The sequence below is a fragment of the Podarcis cretensis genome, assembly GCF_951804945.1.
Source record: "Podarcis cretensis genome assembly, chromosome: Z".
NCBI lineage: Eukaryota > Metazoa > Chordata > Lepidosauria > Squamata > Lacertidae > Podarcis > Podarcis cretensis.
This window is the reverse complement of record NC_137184.1, coordinates 22,905,956-22,929,473: the sequence shown is the minus strand read 5'-3', so window position 1 is coordinate 22,929,473 and position 23,518 is coordinate 22,905,956. Positions and strand designations below refer to the sequence as shown.

General features: G+C 41.0%; 1 long non-coding RNA gene and 1 pseudogene across 3 annotated transcripts in view; one reads left to right on the top strand and one right to left on the bottom strand.

Moving 5' to 3' along the window:
- Nucleotides 1–5,165: 5,165 nt before the first annotated feature.
- On the bottom strand, nt 5,166–10,370 carry LOC307207704. Of its 2 annotated transcripts, XR_013834770.1 has the most exons (3): nt 10,231–10,370; nt 6,619–6,978; nt 5,166–6,068 (listed from the first exon to the last, which is right to left on the bottom strand). It is a non-coding gene; the product is annotated as an uncharacterized lncRNA (long non-coding RNA). The 2 variants fall into 2 exon arrangements; XR_013834769.1 differs by having other exon boundaries at nt 5,166–6,978.
- The window catches only part of LOC307207674 (cysteine-rich hydrophobic domain-containing protein 2-like), a 32,079-nt pseudogene continuing 18,814 nt past the window's right edge, over nt 10,254–23,518 (top strand). The window contains exon 1 of the transcript XR_013843926.1: nt 10,254–10,717. The product of XR_013843926.1 is annotated as a cysteine-rich hydrophobic domain-containing protein 2-like (transcript). The remainder of the gene's footprint in view (nt 10,718–23,518) is intronic.

Genomic DNA, 23,518 nt, shown 5'->3' with positions numbered 1-23,518 from the left:
GAGTAACCAACAAGCAGGATGTCAAAAAAAATCCACCAGTCACTGATATCACATATGTAAGCCATCTTTTGGAAAGAAAAAGAAACCAGGATCCCTAAGGAGCAACAATAACCATCTAACAATACAAAACTCTGCCTCCACAGCACCATATACAGATTGCATGGCTTATTGTCATCTGCCAAGTATGGAAAACCATGGACTGGTAAACCAGTCTTTGGGGAGCTGGGGTTCTCATGATGACCTAGAAAGGGAAGATTGGTTTGGCGGAGATGACTGGCAGAATCCAAGAGCTGGGAGAAGAACTGGTAGAGGAAGACTGGAAGAAATTTAAGGACTATCTACAAAAATATTGTAAATTGTATGAATGTTAAGAAAGATGTAAGATTAGCAAAAACATGGCTTCAACAAACTAGTTATAAAGAATATAAATTTAAATTTAATTGGAAGACGAAAAGATAAATTTTGGATAAGTAACATTTTATGATTAAGTTTCAATAAGAGTATGTTAAATCCCAAAATTTGAGATATTAATATTGGAAAATTATATTATATGAATTAAACCAAGTTAATAATTTGCTGGTAAAATTTATGAGTTTAGAAAGCAGGAACAAGGGTTGTGAGGAAGTCCAAAGATGAATATGAAATGTGGAATTGGAAAAGATTGTGTTATTATCTATGTACTTTATTGTTAAACTAAAATTTAATAAATATTATAATAAAAAAAAGAAAGAAAGGGAAGATTGGCATTCTTACGACCAAGGACCCTCCAGGACAGATACTTGTTTACAAATGAATTCCTTATCTCCTAAAAGGGTTTCATACAGTGCTGCTAATCACAGCTCCCAAATCTTCTGTGCCTTCACCTTCTGTTACACAATTAATATGGATCAAGTCTCTCCCCATAGTCAAAGACAAAACTCATCTTATGAATGGATGAGAAAATGCATGTACTCTACTAATAAAGATAAGTGGACACTATTATATTTCCAACCTTGTAATCTGCCCCCCCCCCCAATCTTTTCTTCTCTAGTAGAACTCTTGGCATGATCCAGCTGAAGTTTCAAATCCCACACATATCTATTCCTCATTCCTCTCACAGAGTGAAAGTGCACTAAGCAAGTGCTTAACTTTCCTACTGAAATCAGTGGAGCTTAAAACTTCTTAACTCTTTGCTGGAACCTTTATTTAGAAATGAAACTTCTGTGCTTATGCAAATTAAATCTACATAATTTCAGCTTCTAAAGGCTGAAATCTTGGTAGCTTGAAATAACTTCACCTTCGCAAAGTTGCAAGTTTCAAAGTTTTATACATTTGTTTAGGTTTGAAAGATGTTGAATCTATAGCACTTTGCAGCATGAGCCAGAGTATTATGAAAAAAATCTATTTTTCTTAATCGCATCTCTTTTTTTTTACATTAGAATACAGTCTTTCCAATAAAGTTATCCTATGATATTCTTAATGTATGAAAAAATATTCATTATGAGAGCTTTTTTTTTTTTTGCTACCCCCAAATTAGTTGACTGATACAGCTGGGCTAAGTTTCATGATGCTCTAATGTTTAAGGAGTCTCACCTCATATTAACATGCTTAAACTAAAAAGCATGCATTGGGTGCTATCCAGCATTAGTCATACCCAATGGATCAGCTCTATGACTTATCTAGGTATCACTCAGTAAGTACAATAAATTACTGACTTAGATGCAAATGAAAAGCATGTCTGCCTGTAAGACGTGCCTTAAGATCATTTGCCATAATTTGTAATTTTCCCCATTATAGTGTCCTGTTTATTTAATAAATGACTTATTGCTTTACAGAAGACTTTTTGCCATCTGTTTTAAAAATATATTCCTGAAGGCCCAAATTAAAGCAGAAAGGGTTGTTGTGGTTGTTTTAATGGAAACCTGTAAGACAGATTTAACCTCTTCTTTGTGTATGTTGAATTTAAGAATAATGGACCATTGGCAATTCTAGCAAGGTTAACAGCAAGGATAGAATTAAGCTGAAATTATGCACTTTTTCATGCTGATTAATTTCAGTGGCAGAGTTCAGCACATGCTTAAATATCTCCCATTAAAACTTTTGAGACTTAAAGGTGCTTGAGTTTGGCAAAATTGTGCCTGAAGTGTGCCACTGAGTACCAAGGAGAAGGGTAATTACAGTAGACTAATCCTACAAGATGCTAAACCCATCAATTTAGCTTGTAAAACAACTCTGCTACTAATGGCTACTATCATTCAACGCTGAGATTCATTTGGTGATTGTTCTTGTGCCAAAACATTCGTACTTCTCATTACTAGTTTTGCTTAAAAAAATTAGGAGGCAATACAGATTCAAGTGAGTCTAAGTCATAGAATCATAGAATCATAGAGTTGGAAGAGACCACAAGGGCCATCGAGTCCAACCCCCTGCCAAGCAGGAAACACCATCAGAGCACTCCTGACATATGGTTGTCAAGCCTCTGCTTAAAGACCTCCAAAGAAGGAGACTCCACCACACTCCTTGGCAGCAAATTCCACTGTTGAACAGCTCTTACTGTCAGGAAGTTCTTCCTAATGTTTAGGTGGAATCTTCTTTCTTTTAGTTTGGATCCATTGCTCCATGTCCGCTTCTCTGGAGCAGCAGAAAGCAACCTTTCTCCCTCCTCTATGTGACATCCTTTTATATATTTGAACATGGCTATCATATCACCCCTTAACCTCCTCTTCTCCAGGCTAAACATGCCCAGCTCCCTTAGCCATTCCTCATAAGGCATCGTTTCCAGGCCTTTGACCATTTTGGTTGCCCTCCTCTGGACACGTTCCAGTTTGTCAGTGTCCTTCTTGAACTGTGGTGCCCAGAACTGGACACAGTACTCCAGGTGAGGTCTGACCAGAGCAGAATACAGTAGCACTATTACTTCCCTTGATCTAGATGTCCAGGTTCTTAAAATGCCTGTAAATAAAAGATAAAAATAAATAGTATAAAACATAAGCCAAAATACTATTGTGCTTGCATGGTTTAGACTGAAGATAGGATACTGAGCTTGGACCTGGTAGAACTGGTTCACATCAGTTGTGGCACCCCAAAGAGACTTGTCTAATTTAACGTATTTTTAGTCCCAGGCAAACACTTATATTTCCAAACATCTATTGAGATTTTAATATCTATGGAATTTTAAATACTTGATATTTTTGTGTAAAGCTTTTTATTATTATTTCATTTTACAATGTATATAAAAGAGAGAGCAATTATAACAGACAAAAATTAAAAGAAGAACAAAACTATACAGCAGGCATGTAGAATAAGCAGTTGCACATGAGTTAAAATAACAAAGTCTAAGTAAAGACTATTAACTTTATCAGATCATCAAGTATAGTTCCAGATTTGAAGAATGCTGTTTTTACCTGCTGCTTTATTGGTGTAAAGAATAAAGTTATTTTTGCTGCTTTAATTGTTTTCATTGTTCATTATTTCTTGCTGTAAAGTGCCCTGGAAATGTTTATTGAAAAACAGTACAGAAACTCATGACATACATAAAATTCATCTCTATCATGGCTTCACTAAGAAAGTCTGAGAAATATGGATTATCATCATACATCAGTTTTCCTCAACCTGGTTTTGAACTATAGTTTTAATCAGCTGTGCTGGCTGGGGCTGATGGGAGGCCAAGAGAACTAGAGGGCGCCAGGTTGGGGAAGACTTTCCTATGAAATATTTCCGGTGTGTGTTCTTTCAAAAGAATCACCAACAGAATTCCCATACAGAAAACAAGTTGGAAGACATTCTTAAAGGCCTCCTTCGATTGAGAAACAGAGGAATGTATCTTCATTATAAAATAATACTATTTAACTTTTATATAAGCAGAGATTTGAATTCATGTCTCCCCTAGGCAAATCTGACCACTCTATTTTCATTCACTTTATGTAAGATGTCATACATATTATAAACATGGTATAGCTCAAGCAAAGGGCCCTTTGCTGCAGCAAAAAAAGTTCACACCTCCAGCTGCATGCCTTTGCTTTATTTATCTGGTATTCGTTTATTTTTCTGTGTATTTGGAGGGGGGACGTTTAGTGAGATGAGAGATTTTCCACGACAGTGGGTTCTGTTTATGATCTAAGATTCTGTGGCATTAGAGCAGTTCAACCAATCACTACCAGACATTTTACTGCCATTATTAGATTATCTCTTAGTGCAGAGGTAGCCAACATAGTGGCCTTCAGCTGATTTGGACTACAACTTCCCATCATCCTTGTCCATTGGTAATGCTAACTGACGCTGATGGGAGTTGGAGTCTAACAAAGGTTGGAGGGTATAATGTGCATTACAATACAGTGGTACCTATGGTTACGAACACTTCTGGTTACAAATGCTTCAGGTTACGAGCTCCACTAACCCGAAAGTAGCTGCTCCTGGTTGTGAACTTTGCCCCAAGATGCAAATGGAAATTGCGTGCAAGATGCAAATGGAAATTGAGGCACACGCACAGCAAGAGGCCCCAGTAGTGAAAGCGGGCCTCAGGATAAGAATGGTTTCAGTTTAAGAATGGACCTCCGGAACGAATTAAGTTTGTAACTAGAGGTACCACTGTATAGAGCTTTGCATATTGCAATTAAGATGCAATACTAAATACAATCAACAACATACATTTTATAGACAAAAAGTCCTCTACATTGGATACAACTTAATCTTTCTTTTCTTTTTTTAACACAGGGGCATTTGCACAGGGCAGATTTATATGTTTCACATAACTACTGTGTAAGTAAACCCAATAACTGCTCCACTTAAGACAAAGCAAGCTGGGGCAGGGGATGAAGAAGGGCAAAGGGAGGAGGTGTCTAAGTTCTCCCCCACCTGAGGGTCTGAGTGCCAGACATCTGTTTCCAAGGGTAACCATGCATGTGAAACCTGAAGGGTTTGGGTTGGTTTACTTTTTTAAACAGAGTTTTCCAAACTGTGTTTGTGCTACATGTTAGTGTGTCGCTTGCAGTGTGTAGGTGTGTTGCAAAAACACTCCCTAAACTCCTCTAGGGGCTGGAAAGGGGTTAGTTTAACCTCCAGTTTGCTAGTTAAATTGAATTACTGTGTCATGAAATGATGAATGTCTAAAAAGTGTGTCACTAACATGAAAAGTTTGGAAAGCTCTCTTTTAAAAGAAAGGCAGGATAGCATATTTTTTAAAAAAAAATAAATAATTTAAAAGAAGTTAGCATCAGGAGGGGAAAATATTTGCCCAATAGAAGAAGCTGCCAGGAATTGGTTAAGCAAGGACGTGTTGCATAGATTCTATATGGTCTGCAACAATAGTGTTTTAGAACCAGGAATCATCAGAAATCTAGGTCTTCCTGTGGAATAAACACAGGTGACGGGAAGCTTGGTGAGAAACAAAACTCCTTACCTAAATGGTTTCTCAAAAAAAAACAGCTACAAGAGCATATACAATGGGTTGCTGAAAAGATGAAATAAAAAGCCCCTCCCCTATTTTTTTATAAAAATGCAAAGGCACAAGAAATAGGGGAAGGGCTATAGGTCAGTGGTACAACTGTTTTACATGCAAAAGGGCCAAGTCCCCAGCATTTATAGGTAGGGCTTAGAGAAATGCGTCTGAATCCCTAGAATGCCACTGCCAGTCAGTGCCAATACTGAGTTAGATTATGCAACAGTCTGAATCGGTATAAGACAGCTTCCTATGTTCCTGTATGTTAAATGAAGGTCTATAGCTCAATGGTAGAGCACATGTTTTGCAGACAAAGGTCCCAGGTTCAATCCCTAGCCTTTCCATTAAGGGCTGGGAAATATTCCTGACTGAAACCCTAGAGATTCCCTACTAAATCAGCATAGATGGATCAATGGTCTGAACTGATATAACACAACTTCCTATACTTCTAAAATGTGTATAATCTGAATATTAATTTCACAATTCAAGTGAGCTGTGCCAACTTTCTCTTAGCCAAGTGTGCCATTGGTTTTAAGACCTCTCATAGTGAGCCACAGACCTTTTTAACACTTCTTTTAAACAGCTTTGATATGCAGAACTGTGTCTTCCTTCTCTTTTCTTCAGCAGCTAAATTGCCTGAAAGGGTGCTAATCTTCACAGCAAATAAAAAAAAAGTTTCTTTCAGCTTTATTGTCTTTAGAAGAAATGTTCTGTGAATTTTATGAGGGGGGAATAGGTTAAACTCCCCCTCCCTCATCTCTGTTATTCTTATTTACTAAAGAGGTGTTAGAATAAGAGCACTTAAATTTTATCTCTTGCATTTGCAATTTTAAGACTTTATACTTTGTAACTTGAAATGCAATTATCTGTCACAGAAAGGTTTTTCTTACTCAGAAATTATAGATATTTTAACAAATCTTATCCAATGCATAGGAACTGCTTTTAGCATTTGAAATGCCCTGTGAACATACTATGGGTTGTATCCAAGTGAATCATACTCAGAGTAAACCAGCTGAAGCCTATGTTTATTTGTATCCTTAATTTTAACTAGTTTGCTCTTCAGTATGAATAGCATTGGATGAAATAGGACCCAAGTATACCAATTCTATGCATGCTTATGAAGAAGCCACACTCAATTCAAGGGGCTAAACCCCAATAAAATGTGCATAGCAGCCTTACAGACTGATCCTAGGTTTGCTTACCCTTAAGTAAGTCCTTGTGAGATCTGAAGAATCTACTTCTAAGTAACTGTGTGTATAAGTGAACACTTGTGCAGACTTGTTAAGGAGTCTTAATGAATTAAGTTCCAGTGATTTATTCATATGACTGGTCTGCAAGTTATAATAATTAAATGAGCAATAACAAAAAAAATTATACAGATTCAGGTAGGTAGCCAGAAATTATACAATCACCTTTAGGGATTTAGCTATTTTAGCGAAATATGTCTCAGTGCACTATTTAAAGAAACCTTCCAGATTCAGTTGAACAGGGTTCCATTCTGAGATTTTGCAGAAATCAGTAAAAGAAATTAGGCATCCATCTATTTCTGTCCGCTTGTTTTCCTGGAGATGAAAGAGAAGTTGACATTTGTTTAGGGCTTGTAAATTCCAAACCAATTGGTTTGTGTGTCTGAATGTGAAATGAGGTCTCAATAAGAACTTCTTGCTGCTCTTTTGTGCGGCATGTGCTTCATCTTAACACCTCAATGGAGTTTAGGGAACTACTTTAAAGGATACTTTGCATTACAGTTTGTTCCAAAACTTTCACATCAAAACCACCTGGGAAGATCAGAAAGGTTTGTTAAGAACCCAAATCAACACTGTAGAAGTTACATGTGTTTTATTTATTTTTAGTCAGTGTTGATTTAAAAAAAAAATTAATATGTTTAATATCTGCTTTTAACTTTTTATCAGAAATTTTAATGTTTTATTTTATACTGTTGTAAACCTCTTTTTTTTTTAAAAAAAGTAAATGAATAAGGCCCCTAATCCCCTCCTCACACAATGCCAGGAACGTTGGGGACCAAATATTGCAGGCAGAATTTTTGTATGGATCCTACCCTTTTGAAATGTTGAGCATTGGTGTGTTTAGGCAAATGTCTGAACAGTGACTTCTAAATACATGGAGCCCAATCCACTGGAAATTTGTGTTGAAGAGGCTTTTCTCAAAAGAGCTTCCTTGTAGGTTGTGCCCATGAGAAGTAAAATAGTAGTAGTAGTAGTAGTAGTAATAAATTTATTTATACCCCAGCCAGGGCGGGGTTCATGGTGGCTAACACCAGATATGAATTACAATAAAACGTAATAGAAAAAACAGCAACAAACAAACAGTTAATTAAAATATGGTTTAAAATAGAAGTACATTACACTCAGGCTGCAATCCAGCCACATTTATCTTGAGGTAAACCCCACTAAATTCAACAGGACTTATTTCTGAGCTAAGTATACATGTTTAGGATTACATTTTGATAAGATTGTACATGATCAAATGAAAGTACTTTTCCACACTGTAAGTAACCATATGGAGATTATTAAAATCTTTTGAATACAATATTTTCTCAATCCTGCAGGATTGTATTTTCAACTGGCTCAACTTTTATTATAAATTTGTATCATGGATAAACTGATGAATTTCTGAGTTAATAATAGTTTTTTAAATATGCAGTTATGTTATTTCATTTGTGGTTCTTTGTGGTTCTTCAGCAATGTCTTGGAGGATTACATACGTAACGGCAAGGAAATGTTTTATTTTTGTCAAAATAATTATGATTGTAAAATATCATTTCAACACACTTATAAAATGCATACTATGTACCTTGGACTACCACAGGACGAAAGGGAGAAATGTGCTAAGAGGAAGGTACGCTTGGCAAACCCTCACTGTGATCAACTCCCAGCCGGAAACCTATTTCCCCACTGTGGAAGGACGTGTGGATCCAGAATTGGCCTCTACGGTCACTTTTGGTCTCAGTTAAAACAGTGTTCATGGAAGACAATCTTACTCAGCTATGAGTGATTGTCAAAGACGAAGACTACCACATTATTACAGATTTACAGCTATAGTGGTAAATAACATGTTCCTAAATAAATGCAGTCATTTTGTATTGAATTCTCTACTTCTGTCTGGAACAAGGGCTAACCAACTAGCAGCCTGGGGCCTGAACCTACCAATCTGGCACAAAATTAGACGGATCACCCTTATTATCCACTTTGACTGCTTTCCCCCTGCAGCTGCAATACAGGCAAAGATCTCTTTACAGAGCAAACTCATCCATTCCCATGTGTTGCGAAGACCTTTCTCCCATTACCAAAGTTATCCCTAGTGAGGCCAGAGATGTAGCAATATGGCAGATGTCCTGTCACCTGAGTTTTAGTCTCCTTGTGTGGGGTTTTATATATTGGTGGCATTGTGCTGCTCTTGAGTGCTGAATTACACCATATCCTATGCACTGTTATGCAACATTTTTAAGTCAATGGGAAGGAGCTTCCCTGTATAAAATTATGCCATCCATAAAGGCATTATCAAGCAGTAAGGAGTATAACATACATCAAATAGGAGTCACCAATGTTTGGAGGCCAATGGGTGTATTAGTGCAGTAGACCCTAGTCACATAACAGCTGTCGAGGGTGTGTGGCACAACTAACTGGCCGTTGTGGGATGTGTGACATCACACAAAATAGCTGCCACATCTAAAAGAGCAGAAAAGGGCCCACAAAATGGTGCAGCCATGTCCCCACACCATTAATGAAGGAAAGGCACCAGTGTCAGCCGCTGCTGCACTCAGAGGAAAGCTTTTTATACGCCTCTTCTGCCTAATGACACCTAATGAAATGTGGGCACGTTAAGGAAGTGTTCTTTGTAGAGGATGCTAAGCCAGTGCAAATATGAACCAAGCAAGAGCAAACAGTGTCTTGTGCTCTATAGATTTTTGAGGTGATATTTATTGAGACATTTAGCAAGTGCCATAGGAGGTACTGGCAAGCACACTGGTGCCTGCCGAGAATCACACTGGCAATCTCTTGGATGCAGAGTGTTTTTCTATGCTGCTGCTGACTTCCCTGTCAACATACAGGGGAGCTCAGCTGCCAATATATTCCACTGGTGGCAGACTATTGTTTTGCTGTCATAGCAGGGCTTTTGTCAAATCCTATAGCTCCACAACCAGTGGATCCTGCACAAAGGACTGCACTCTATATTCTTCTCTCTCATGAACAGTGAGGCAAGTTTTGCCACAGCAGTCCACATTTGCACCTCAGTTGCTGCCAACTCTCCCTCTCTTGCATTTAACAAATAGTTAAATGAACCAAATAATAATAAAGATACAATAATTCAGTCAACATTTGAGGTTTCTATTTTTTTTGGGGGGGGGAATAGTTTTATTGCTCATTGCTTTGTGAGAAGGTGGAGACCTTGAAGAGGATATTTATTTTTTCCACAAGCCCTTCCTTTAGCAGTTGGGGTTGTGCATTTACTTGCTTTTTATACAGATAGGTATAGTCTCCGTTTAATACATAATTTAAAGACCACTGCCTTTAGGGCAGCCTTTCTCAACCTGTGGGTCCCCAGATGTTGTTGAACTACAACTCCCTTCACCCCTAGCTAGCAAGGCCATAACTCAGGGATGATGGGAGTTGAAGTCCAACATCTGGGGACCCACAAGTGGAGAACCGCTGCTTTTGGGGGTGTGGGTTTTACGAAGAAACTCCATTCTTCCACGTGGCAAGGAGCTCAGTCTCTCACTTGGCTGCTTTTTACTTTCATCTGACGTGCCAGCCAACGATTTTTTCCGCACTCCTTATCCCTTGTCAAACCACCTGCGTGTTTCCACTGCTGGGTGATGAAGACAACTTCTCAACCCAGAAAGCCGGGAAACCATTCACAGGACCAGGCTATGTGGGTCGTCGCAGCCGAAATCGCACCACCTCTTACTTCTTCAGGTGCTTCCCGGCCTCTAAACTGTCTTCGGTTTCGTCTCCAAAAGCCTCGGCGGCAGCGGCGGCCCCACTCGGCGCATGCCCACAGGCCTCCCGCGAGCCAGCGACTAACTGCCGCCAACCTGGGCCACCCCCCATCTCCCGCGAGCGGGGCGCACGCGCGTTTCCAGATCGCGAGCCGGAGAGGGAGGGGGGCGATGAGCGTCCTGCTCCCCAACATGGCTGACTTTGACACTATCTATGAGCTGGAGGAGGAGGAAGACGAAGAGGAGGAGGAGTCCGAGACTGTGGTGAGGAGTCAGGAGCTGCCGCGGCTCCGGGACGCGCCTGAACCCGTGGCTGTGAGGGGCGCCGGGCAAATCACTGTGTAAGAAACCTGGGGAGGGGGTGACGGGGAGAGGGAGAGGGCGGCTGCTGGCTGACGGGACTGGGCAGGGGGCGGGGCGAAAGGGGGCGGGGCGAGGGAAGAAGGGGAGGGCGGCGGTGACGCGGGTGAGGAGGGGTTTGGGCTCGCTGGCTACAGGCCTGCCTGGCGCCAAGGGTGCCTCTGAGGGAGTGCAGAGCATAGCTGTCAACTTGAAAAGTTGAAAATAAGGGATTTGAAAATAAGGGATCAGCAGCCTCACCTGTCTATGGGATATCTAATAATCCGGGATAGCAGCGGGAAACGGCACTGGAATAAGGGAATTTCCCGCAAAAAAAGGGAAGGTTGACAGCTATGGTGCAGAGAGCGCAGTTTCCTCATTCAACTCATCAGATGCTTCGGAACTCCGTGAAGCAGAGGGAGCCCCTGAGTTTGTGCAGAGAGCCATTCGTGCAGCCCTTTTTCGTTTTCTTTCGTGGGGGTGAGACCTTCCGAAGGAGGAGGTGCAGAGGTCCCTTCCTGCAGCACATTTCATTTCATTCTCGTTGGAAGTGCTTGCAGCTCGGGAGGGTTATGCGGGGGTCCCTCCTGGAATATCTCACTCGGCACTAGGGCCCTGCGATCCACACGAGCAGCTTTGTACTGTGTTTTCATTTGTCGCCCTTTTTATGGCAAATCCTCGTGCAGCAGAGGAGGCGGGCTGGGAACGGGAGAAGGGCTTTCAGATCAGAAGGTGTTTGGGGTACAGATTTATACGCGCACGTGTGGATAATGGATATATGACAAGTGCCCAATTTTATTGCTTGGAAGGGGGAAAAGAGGTTTGCTGCGGAATGAAGCAAATCTGGAGATAACACACTGAGGCTTAATTGAATGAGTTGTGGTCAACCTACAATAAATACTGTATAAAGCACAACTCCTCACCCCACAACACAGACACCTGCCACATCCCCTTAGATGCCTTGGGATTCAGTTATGGCTCTCTCTCATTTGGTTGCATTAAAAAACAAAAACCCTGTTAATTTAAAACTTTTTCTAAAAAATTGCTAAGTTGGGCTGGGGAGAGGACCCATAATTATATTACTCCAATAAAACACTATTGAGGCAAGTAAAATTAGATTGATTTGAGGCCTGCAGGACTAGTAAACGGACAGCTCCAAACAATCTGGTCATGCTGTCATAAGAATCCTGGGTTTTTCTGAATGACTGCAAAATAGAATCAACCCCTCTAGGCTGGTTGGTTTGCTAACTTTTCGTCTAGCTTAATTTAGCCAGTTGAGTTCTGTACAGTACTGCAGTAAAGGCAAAAGGCACAGCTATATGGGTTTTGCATGTTTTATTCATAACGGCATTTTGATCCCACCTTTCCATTTTAATGTTAGCAGCATGTTTATTAAAAGCAACCAACATTTTAAAAGCAATATACAAATTAAAAATAGGTTGGAGCAGTACATAAAATTTATTGAAATATTGCAAAGTTTAGCAACTGAACAGGGCTGATACTTTCAGTAAAGCAACAGTTCAGAAGTTGTTCTCTTTGGATTAGAACAAAAACTCTTGAGTCTCACATAACTGCTGATAGTTCACACAAATAGGGTCATTTGAAAAAAAATACATGTATTGTTTATTTTAAATATATATTTTATGCTATGAAAACTACACTTCTTTGTTAATTTTGCTCTTGAATTTTACTCACACTTCTCCAAAAATGGTTCATGATAGTCAGTGTTGTATACTGTGCTACTGAATAGAAAAGGAACATCTTAATACAACAAGGGAACCATCTTTTATTTCTAAGAAATACAGTGGTACCTCGGGTTAAGTACTTAATTCATTCCGGAAGTTTGTTCTTAACCTGAAGCACCACTTTAGCTAATGGGGCCTCCTGCTGCTGCCGCGCCGCCGGAGCACGATTTCTGTTCTAATCCTGAAGCAAAGTTCTTAACCCGAAGCACTATTTCTGGGTTAGCAGAGTCTGTAACCTGAAGCATATGTAACCTGAAGTGTATGTAACCTGAGGTACCACTGTACTTTTGATTTTTACCATATCATTTTAAAAAGAATCTTCTAAACCTTTTATTAATCCTTAATAATTGTAGTCTTTTAAACACCATAAGCATTGTTTTATCATTTTATATTTATTGGATTTGCACTCAGACTCTTTGGTCTTTGAAATAAGTGAGCGTACTTTGCACAGTATTTGTCCATTTGTTTCTCAGCTGTTTTCTTACAAACATCAGGTTGGATGTTTTGGATTGCACCCACTCTGTATTTCATTTTTTTCTACTCTATTTAATAAACCTTTATCACACATTATTGCTATATCTACTCCTTTTGGGAGTAGCGTTTGCATCTTGTATTTCTTGTTTTCCTACTGTCCTATATGTCATCTCAGTATATTTTCCTTCTTCTGTATTCCCATCCTGTTTGCTTAAGCCAGTGATGGTCAAACTCGGCCCTCCAGCGCTTTGGGAACTGCAATTCCCATCATATCCCTGACCACTGGTCCTTTTAGCTAGGGATGATGGGAGTTGTAGTCCAAAAACAGCTGGAGGGCCGAGTCTGGCCATCACTGGCTTAAGCTGTGCCTTGGTTCATTTTGAGAAATATGAATACATTCAGTTCCCCATTATGCATCTCATTTCTTGTTAAATCACTGAATTATTTACAAAAAATGTTAAAATTAATACACTGGCTACATTAAATTTAATGTTTAAATTAATACACTAATTAATTCCTGTGGTTGTTTGGTGAATAGACTGTCTGCATGGTTAAGCCGTGGTTTGTTGAACAAATCATGAATTTTCCCACAGACAATCAAACAAATCATGGCTTGTTTTTCCCAAATTTGATTTATTGTCCAACCGTTCTTGCCTCGTGGCTTGTAGTTCAGTGAGTGTCTGAGGAAACCTTGGTTAAGGAAGAGTGCCAAGTTCACATGTAATCACACATAATGAAGCCATAGCTAATGCAAACCAAGATTCAAAAGCCATTCACAAACTGCATCTTCAAATTGTGGCCTGCTAGTAAACAAACCATTACTGAGGTGGGGAGCTTGGTTCATAAATAATGCTTAACTGGGGTTTAATAAATCATAGTTTAATAACATCATCATCATCATCATCAAACCTTTATTAGCATCACTTACAAACATTCAGAATAAATAGGCCAGTACAATCTCGTTGCCATTTCAGCAGTACAGTCATTTGCCAAAAGAAAGAAGTGGCGAGCAATCTATTTCACCTCTGTGGGTCTCCAGCAAGCACAGGGTCCTGTAACGTAATACAGTGGTACCTCGGGTTAAGAACTTAATTCATTCTGGAGATCTGTTCTTAACCTGAAACTGTTCTTAACCTGAGGTACCACTTTAGCTAATGGGGCCTCATCCTGAAGCAAAGTCTTAACCCGAGGCACTATTTCTGGGTTAGCGGAGTCTGTATCCTGAAGCGTCTGTAACCTGAAGCATCTTTAACCCGAGGTACCACTGTAGAGGAACTTAGCTACTGTCTTGGTGAGCTCCTGGTCTCTTGCCTGTAATAAGCAAATGACCTCTGTCTCTGGTTTCCATATTGGGATACATACATTGGGATATATAGTTGGTCTAAAAATTGTTGGTGGAGATCATCATACATTTTTAAGGACCAGGTGAGCTAGAGTTTCCACCAGGTGGGCATCACATGAGCAGATACTATCTCCTTCTGCCATACCCTCAAACCTACCCCAAAGGAGGTTAGGATTAGAATTGAACCTAGCCAGCGAAAAAGCCCTTCTTTCTTGCGGGTTAAACAAAAATTGTACATAATTGAGATTAAATTCCTGCACCCAAGAGAGTCGAAAATAAAGAAGGGAACATGTTTTTTCCACAGCTGAAATTGGTTCCTGGTGATCTATGTCCCACAGCCTAGTTTTTAACATGGCCTTGGCGATTGGAAAAGCCACAGCACCCAAGAGATCCTCTGAAAGCCCAAGTTGCCATATCTTTGCGCAAAACAATTGTAGCCCTGGGGAAGGGAAGGAGTCTGACAGAACTTTGCTAAGTAAAGTATCTTTGTCTGCTGAAAAACAAATGTTTAGCCAGCATAAAAGAAAACTCATCCAGGCAACAATCTCTAGCTTATGTTGGCCTCCCACTAGACACAGGGCTGCGTAAGGTACACAGCGTGGGACAGCGAAAATCTTAAATAGAAAGGCTGCCTGCACTCATTTCATTGACTGGGTAACTCCTGACATCTTTTTTTTGGAAGCCGCCCAGAGTGGCTGGGGAAGCCCAGCCAGATGGGCGGGGTATAAATAATAAAATTATTATTATTATTATTATTATTATTATTATTATTATTATTATTCAGACTGAAATTCCATAGCGCAGTTGAGCTCTAACTTTGGCATTAAAAACCTTAAGGGCAGAAGTGATGTGTTGGTTACCTCTTGTTGCAAAGAAGCACATTATGGCCTGCATAGACAGCTTGCTGGCGTTTGCCGCCTCTGCACAGTGCGAAGACCACCGGAGCATGTGATGGGAAAGTGATCCCCAAATAGTTGAATTCGAATACCTGCTCGATGTGTTTCCCACCAAAAACCCAACTATAGCTCTTACGATAATTCCTGAAAACCATTATTTTGCTTTTATCGAAGTTCATGCTCATTTTCATTCTAGACAGATAGTCGATACAGGCATTTAGCAGACGCTTTAAGCCAATTCCTGACCATGAGAGCAGAATCATATCATCTGCATATAGGAGAATGGGAATTTTTGATGCATTGAGTTTTGGGCTCTGAGCATCCACCAGTTTTAATAATGGGGCAAGGTCATTTAGGAAGAGATTAAAAAGAGAGGGAGCAAGAACACAGCCCTGTTTCACACCTTTATTTATAACAACAGGGTCTGACACCTCGTCCCCTGGGGTTATTCTTATACGACAGGTATTATTTGAGTAAAGCTTTTTAATCAAGTAAAGTAACCTAGGGTCTAGGCCCAGTGACTCCAGTTTGGACCATAACAGCCCTCTATCAACTGAATCAAAAGCAGCCTTAAGACCTAAAAAGGCCACATATAGGCCTTCTTTATGGTCTTGCGTGTACAGTGGTACCTCGGGTTACATACACTTCAGGTTACATACACTTCAGGTTACAGCCTCCACTAACCCAGAAATAGTGCTTCAAGTTAAGAACTTTGCTTCAGGATAAGAACAGAAATCGTGCTCCGGTGGCGCAGCAGCAGCAGCAGGAGGCTCCATTAGCTAAAGTGGTGCTTCAGGTTAAGAACAGTTTTAGGTTAAGTATGGACCTCCGGAATGAATTAAGTACTTAACCCGAGGTACCACTGTACTTGGTGGCTAAATGGGATAACACTATACAGTTATGTAAAGTGGATTTGCCTGGCCTAAACCCTGCCTGCTCTGGGCCTATGATGTTGTTCACGATAAGCCACGTGGTTAATTCAGATAATAGATGTTTTGCATACAATTTCCCAATATTTGACAATAGATTTATTGGTCAATAGTTGGACGGTATGTTTTTGTCCCCCTTTTTAAAGATTGGGATGATTATGGATTTCTGCCAAGAATTAGGCATAATTCCAATTCTGTCCACCACAGTGAATAGTTCTGCTAGAATCGGAGCCCACCAGTCTGGCTTGGCTTTAATTAGTTCAGGCGAGACGGCATCAGGGCCTGCGGCTTTGCCTAGTTTCATCTGAGAAATTAAATTTTCGACTTCAGTAATGGAGACAGGGGGCCACTCAACCAGGGTCGAAGAAGGGGCAAGATCTTGGCTGTCTGATGGAATACAATCGTCATAGAAGATCGCCTTAAAATGCTCTACCCATGGCATAGATGGAATCAATGTCAGTCGATGATCTTGGGTCTGTGGGGGGTCTGCAATAACCTTCCAAAATTTCTTATGATCATTGGTAAGGATGGCTGAAAGCAGTGAATCCCAGCAAGCCTGGTTGTATCTTATCTGGCTAAGCTGGATAGACTCCCTAACGAAATATGTGTCAGGCAATTGAGAGGTGCCTGCCTCTCTAGACTCTCAAATATTCTCCTAACCTCTACTATAATGCCTTTGATTTCGTTATCAGTCGACTCACCAAACCCTGGTTTCTTAGGTGGCCTGTGCGAGTGTGAATGGGGCAATTTGGTTATTAGAGTGTCCATAAGCTCCTCAAACCAAGTGACTCTAGCTATTGGGGAAAGTTCACCACTCCCTACCGAGATCAAGTGAATCACACGATCAGAATGCACCAAGGTTTGGAAAGACGATAGTGTATGCTTGTTAATTCAAATCCTTATGTACTGAGGACACTGTACCTGGGGGTGGGGTGGGGTGGATTGATTATATATTCTGACACTCTCGATGGAAAGGCAAATTTACATTGAAGAGGGAGATGGTCACTAAGCATAGGATCACCTGTGTGGAACTCAACCACTTGGGGCAGCAATTTAGTGGGGACCAGAATATAGTCTACCACACTATTTCCTTGTGAGGAGAGGAAGGTAAAGTTCCCAGAGCCTTCCTAGTCTGGCAGCCCATTAAGCCACACCAAAACCCTGGTGGTAGTCAGCTTGGTGAGCTGTAATCCCACCAGGTTGATTTCTAAGTCCTGTGATTCTTGTTCCCGTAAGCAGAAGTTAGGAAGAGCAGTAGAGTCCAAGATCTCTCAAGCTGTTGTGTATACTTCCCGCACTTGGCATAGGCGGGCATTAAAATCGCCTGTCAAGACAACGGGAAAATAGGGGCAAATAGTGTCCAGATTCTTGAGCACGTGTGCAAGGAGATCTCATTGATGGTTCTTGGCTATGACGGTAGAGGTAGGAGGATTATACACATTGACTAGTAACATTTCCTGGCTCTCCAGCTCTATCTTTGTTGCTAAAATTTTGCAATTTGCATTAGTCAAGAGAATGTGTTCACATTTTATATGGGGGGCCACCAGGGTTAGCAAGCCACCCAAGGGCCTGTCTTTCTTGTGGAGTTTGACTGCCAGAACTGCATAGACGTTATAGTCGGCAAAGTCAATGTGCCGTGTCGACCAAGTTTCTTGTAAACAAACTATATTGTGCTCTCTTATTAACTTAACAAAGTCAGGATAGCATAACTTTTAGGACCATCCTGCCACGTTCCATGATAGCAACTTCAGGGAAGAGTGTTGACCCGGGTTTTCCGCCTTGGCACAAAGTCAGTCTAAGTAGATGTCATTAGATTGGCTATCACTAGGGGCCCCGGGCGGAACCTGTAGCATTTCCTCTAGTGCCTCAGGGGCGCCAGTTAGACCATGGTCCCTGGTGTCAACGCTTCTTGAACTGTCTGCTGTCGACTCCTTGTTCGAAGTCGAGTAGCCAATTTGGGGGGGGGGGGTGAGATCGCTAGGACTGAGAGCATCGACGGGAATATGCATCCCAGAAATTGTTCCCGGGGGTTCTTCTTCTGTTGAGGTGTCCTCTAGTGCCAGCATAACCAAGTCAGCATTTGCGAGGCAAGATGAAGGTTGATGTACTAAGATATTAACTTCTTGCAGATGGGCTTTGAGGCAGTCCTGGAACACAGGTGGGAGAATAGGTTGCTTAGTAGTTTGTGATACATCCGGCAGGTTAGGCATTATGTTACCTATCGGGGAAGTTTCTGGTTGGTCCTCAGCTAGGCAGAATCGCAACTCAGCACTCGGGGTGACCGGCTTCCCAGTGTGCATCTCCTGATCGAGTTCAGATAATTCCCCAGACATCTGTGTAGTTTCTCACCTTGCTTGCTAATCCTCCTTAACTGGGGGCAAAGTCTGTTCTATTGGCAGAAGTGTGGATGAAATATCTATAGTGTCATACATGCTAATTCAGCGTATAGTTGGGTCCAGTCCCTTGGTCTGCAAATGCCTGCCTTTCTTGGTTGGGTGAGTCCCTTACCAGGGATTCCTCCTGTAGAAAGGCCAGTATCTCCTCTTTTCCAGACCTATCATTATTCATATTCCTGCTGCCCACATGAGCAGGTTCATGGGGGTTTACCCTAGGCTTGTTGAGGTCACGCATCAAATCTTGAATACTGTTTGGTTATTTCTTCAATTTCCTCTAGTATAGAGTTAATTAGGGTTATGTTTATCGTTGCTCTTTCCTTGACATTCCTAAGGAGCGGAGATTTCTTTAGAGTCACTCTTTGAGGCCCTCCTGTATTAGCTGCAGCTGTGTTAGTATCAGTCAGAGGAACTGGAAGATTTCCACGTTGGCTTAACCTTGAAGGTGGTGCAAAGCTTGGGTCGGGGGATAGTTTAATAAGCCACGGTTTAGCATTATGTGGGAACCAGGCCAATATTCATTCAGACTAAGCAGAGTACTTGCTTTTCTTGTGTTCTGCTCAGCATACCTCCTTCCCTAGCCACCAATACATTCATAGTTACATTCTTATTTCAGACATTGTGCTATATTAGTTGCAGCCCTTTTCCTTTCTGACCTATGTTTATGTAGGATGCTCATTTCAGCCTGTCAATCTCTAAGCCTTTTCAAGGAGCAAAACCTCATATATTATATAATGCATCACATGCAGGACCTGCTTTTCCTGTAGGATTTTTTCCTCCCTGAGGTACTGTTTGCTGTTTGCAATCCATTACGTATTACTGTTCCCATTTTTACATAATACTATGCTATTTCATTCATCCAAAAGCCTGAGGTGGCACAAAATTGAGAAAATCACTTGGTGGTGCCAAGTATTGGTCTCCCACTGGGCACAATTATGTGAAAGATTGCAAACTGCCTCCATTTTGTCTGGCTTTCAGAGGGCAAATCTATTTTATCCATCATTGGGTGGGGCATAGGGCCAGCCCTGGCATTGACCTCCGAAAGCCGGGAAATCTCTCTATGCATGGGAATAAATAAATAAATAGAGATGGGGTTTACTTCACTCTCCATTTGTTTATTTACTTCCCTCTGCAGCTCTTGATACTCTAAGCCATTTCTACCTTGCCTCCCAAAAGCTGCACGTGTTGCTGCCTAACCCTGCCATTGAACGGCTGCGAGCAACCTGGCAGCTTGGAAGCCCGTGGAAAAATAGACTGGGGTCATTTACTTCTGAGTTAAAAGAAATAAAAATAAACCTTGCCATGTTGTTCAAGCCTATTTTCTACCTTCTCTCCTTCTCTGTGTGTGCATCTCTCTCCTGTCTGTTAGGGGACTTGTGCATCTCTCTCCTGTCTGTTAGGGGATGTTTTTTCACCTCTCCTTTGATATCCATGCTGTACATCTATAGCTTTAATTTTAGAGAAAGTGTGCTAATTTAAATATTATCCATACAGTAAAATAAAAGTTGTAACAATATGTCAAAGGTAAGTAAACATTTTAAAGTTTCAGATGCCAAAGTAGTAACAGTTGCTTGGACATTAGCCCATTCTCTGCCTCATAATTCTATCCTTATTTCAAACAATGCATTATACTGGTATATAATGATGATTATCTGGTGACATGTCACATCTCCCACCCCTACTTGCAGCCCTTTCCCATTCTGACCTTTGTTTATGTAGGATGCTCATTTCAGTTTGTTAATCTGCAGGCCTTTTCAAGTAGCAGAAGCTCATAAATCATAGAATTGTAGAATTGTGGAGTTGGAAGGGACCCCAAGGGTCATCTAGTCCAACCTGCTGCAGTGCAGGAAGCTCAGCTAAACATCCATGACAGATGGTCATCATATAATACATTGCATGTAGGGCCTGCTTTTCTCATAGGGATTTTTCCTCTTGAGGTATTTACTCTGTTTCCAGTCCATTATTGCTGTTTTCATTTTTACACAGCGCTAAGCTTTTTCTTTCCACTATAAGTGCTAGCTGTGCAATATTAAGAAGATCCACTTGGTGGCACCACATATTAGCTTCGTATAATGCATTATTTTGTGAAAGATTACAAAAGTGTAGGCAGTGCAAGGGCTCTGTGCTTGCCCATCTTTGGGAAGGAGGGAATGTCTCCATGACTGTGCCAGAGTTCTAGATCTTCCTTCTCAGATCCTCACTCAGCCTGTGCAGGTGGGGCTTGCTTGGAAGTCAAAACTTGTCCCATATAAAAATAGGCTGGGGTTATTTACTTCTAAAGTTAAAGATAAAAATAAACCTTGCCCTGTTGCTTTAGCCCCCTTCCTCCCTTCTTCCTTGCTGTGTATGTGTGCACACTTGTATGTATTCAGACATTGTGTTACATCAGATGTTTAGCTGGTGAGAGATCACGATGTTGAAAACCAGACAGTGTCCAGACCTAGTTGCAGTCCTTTTCTTTTCTGGGTTTACCATATGCAGGATGCTCATTTCACTCTGTCTATCTCCAAACCTTTGCAAGGAGCAGAACCTCATATGTGATATCATACACTACATGCAGGACATGCTTTTCTTGCATGGTTTTTTTTTTCCTCCTGTGGCACCGCCCTCCTAAAGCCAGCAGAAATCTTATGTGATCCTAGTTTATGCAGGTGTCTCTATGCGTGGGAATAAATAAATGGAGAGTGGGTGTCCTTCACTCTCCGTTTAGTGTTTGCTTCCCTCTGCAGCTCCTGACCTTTTGTGCTAAGCCTTCTGAAAGTTGCATACCTTGCAGTCAAACACTGCATTTTGAATGGCTGCTGCCCTGAACTAGGCTGAATTACAAGCTGCCACTTGTCACATGGAAAAATAGGCAGGTTATTTACTTCTGAGTTAAAAATAATAATAAACTTTGTTCTGTTCTTGAAGCCTAGTTTGTACCTTCTCCCCTTCTCTCTCTGTGTGTGCTCCTGTGTGTGTGTCTCTCTTGAGAAGATCCATTTTATCTGACTTTGGAAGGGTGACTGGTACCGCCCTCCGAAAGTCCAGAAACCTTATGCCTTTGCAGAGATGTCTCTGCGCACGGGGAATAAGTAAATGGATAAGCGGTTTCCTTTCTTCTCCATTTATCTATTTATTTCTCTCTGTAGTTCCAGAGACTCATAAGCCCTTTCTGTCTCACATGGCAAGAGATGCGAATGCTGCTGTCCAGTGCTGCTTTGAATAACTGCTGCCTTCAGTTGCTTAAGCCTTGTTTCTTCTTTCTCCCCTTCTGTATCTGTGGGCATGCTTGTGTGTCTTTGTCTCCCTCATGTCTATCAGGGAACATTCTCTCACATTTCCTTTGATATCTATGCTACCAATTACATCTACAGCTTTAATTTTAGAGAAAGTGTGCTAATTTAAAAATTATCTTTATCAGAAAATAACAGTTATAACAAAATGTTAAAAGGTAAGTAAATATTTATGTTTCAGACCTCTAAATAGTAGCAATAGCCGGGACATGAGTCCATTTGCCTCTACATAGTTTAATCCTAATTTCAGACACCGTCCTGTATCAGTATATCATGATGCTCACCTACTGGTATACCACAGTGTTTAAAGCCAGACTTGATGTTGGATACTCATTTAAATCTATCAGTCTCTGTGCCTTTTCAAGGAGCAGAACCTCATCTTTCATATGATACATTGCATATAGAACCTGCTTTTCTTGTAGGGATTTGTCATCCCTCAAGTACTTAATGCTCTTCGCATGCCATTATTGCTGCTCTCATTTTTACACCGCACTATGCTTTTTCATTCATCCAAAAGTCCTAAGTGGTGCAATATTATGAAGATCCACTTGGGGTGCCAAATAGCGGACTCACAAGCCACCATTTTATAAAAGATAACAGTGCCTCCATTTTGTCTGGCTTTTGGAGGGTGGCACAAGGGCTTGGTCGCCACCAGAGCCCTGGCACCGCCTTTCCAATGATGGAAGCATAGTAAGTGCTTGCCCATTTTTGGGAAGAAGGGAAGGGCTCTAGGACCATCCCTGAGCTAGAGGGAGATGGCACACCCTTGAAAAGATCTTTTGCAATTACAGCTTTGTACAGGTGCCCGTGCCCTTTCTGCCTTGCCTCCCAAAAGCAGCTCATGTTGTTGTCCAGCACTGCCTTCAGCCAGGGCTCACTTCTGGTTATTTACATCTGAGTTAAAAATAATAATAAAAAGCTTGCTCTGTTGTTTAAGCCTCCTTCCTCCCTTCTCCCCTTCTCTCTCTGTGTGTGCTTCTGTATGTGTCTCCTTTGTGTCTGTAAGGGAACCCTCTCTCACCTATCCTTTCATACCTGTGCTGTTAATTACTTCTACACATTTAATATTAAAAAAGTGTGCTGATTTAAAATTTATCTGTGCAATAAAGTAACAGTGGTAACAATAAGTTAAAGCTAAGTAAATATAAGAACTTTGAGGAGCAGCAGTTGCCAGGACATTGCCCCATTCATCTCTATATAGTTTCATCCTTATTTCAGACATTGTGTTATATTGGTATATTGCGATGTTTAGCTGGTGACATATCACGATGTTGAAAACCAGACATCGTCCAGACCTACTTAGTCTCTCAATCTCCATGCGTTTTGAAGGAGCAGAACTTCATTTATGATACATTGAATACAGGACCTGCTTTTCTTGTAGGGTTTTTTTCTCCCCTGAGGTGCTTAACACTGTTTTTAACCCCATTATTGCTGTTCTCATTTTTAAACAGCACAGTGTTATTTCATTCATCCAAAAGTCATAGTTGGTGCAATATTATGAAGATCCACTTGGTGGTACCACATATTAGCTTCACACAGGGTGCCATTTTGTAAAGATTACAAAGTACCTCCATTTTGTCTGGCTTTTGGAGAGCGGGGTGGAGGCTCTGGGATGCTGCCATAGTCCTTGCACTGCCTTCCTAATGACGGAAACCTTAGAAGTGTTTGCCCATCTTTGGGAAGGGCTCTAGGACCATGCCAGAACCCTGAATCTTCCTTCCAGAGCCAGAGCAGTGCCGCAGATTTCCT